Here is a 766-nt window from a genome sequence, read left to right as displayed (position 1 = left end):
CACTCTTCTGTCAGCATCAATCAGAGATAAAATGTTCTTTATCTTTGACACATGTTGTTTTGCAGTTTTCTCATCTTTTTTTCCTTCGTCAGGTGATTGTAACCATTTGGCAAGCAAGAATATCACTTCAGGGTCAGTACTCTCAATGCTATCCTCATCATCGTCAATTAAAACCACATCATTGCCTGAAGATGAAGTCTCAGTTTGTTCAAAACTGTCCAATCTGCTCTCTTCATCTTCATCTTCATTTCTTACCGTCTCCACCATATCAGGCACATGTGATTCAAATTCAACTTTTCTCTTAGGAGTTCTCCTTTCAATCATTTGGACCAAATAGGGCCTCTTGGGTTGTGGAAAAGCTTTCTTTAACAAGCTCTTGTACTTTGCACCCTGTGGACTGAAACCATGAACTTGTTGCAAATGTGCAGGTAACCTTTGGACCACTGCAACGCAACCCACAATTGGACAAACTCTCTTTTTGTGGTAATCCTTGCACTTCTTTTTTCCACTCTCATCAGCATTTGCTTTCTTTTTCCTATTGCCAGTCACTGCACTCTCTGAAGATGAAAAGGCATATTTCTTACGTAAATTAAACTACAAGACTGCAGCACGAACTTGATGTTTGGACCAATTATGCACTTTTACCAAATGCCTTGGGATATGAACAACAGTCTTATCACAGTAGGGTACAGGACATTCTTTTTTAATCCTCACTTTGCATTGACGCTTTTTCTTTTTAGACTGGTCAGATTTGTTCTCATCAATA

The sequence above is a fragment of the Montipora capricornis genome, chromosome 14 (genome assembly GCF_036669925.1).
Source record: "Montipora capricornis isolate CH-2021 chromosome 14, ASM3666992v2, whole genome shotgun sequence".
NCBI classification, from domain to species: Eukaryota; Metazoa; Cnidaria; class Anthozoa; order Scleractinia; family Acroporidae; genus Montipora; species Montipora capricornis.
The sequence above is the reverse complement of the archived record's forward strand: the minus strand, read 5'-3'. Positions refer to the sequence as shown.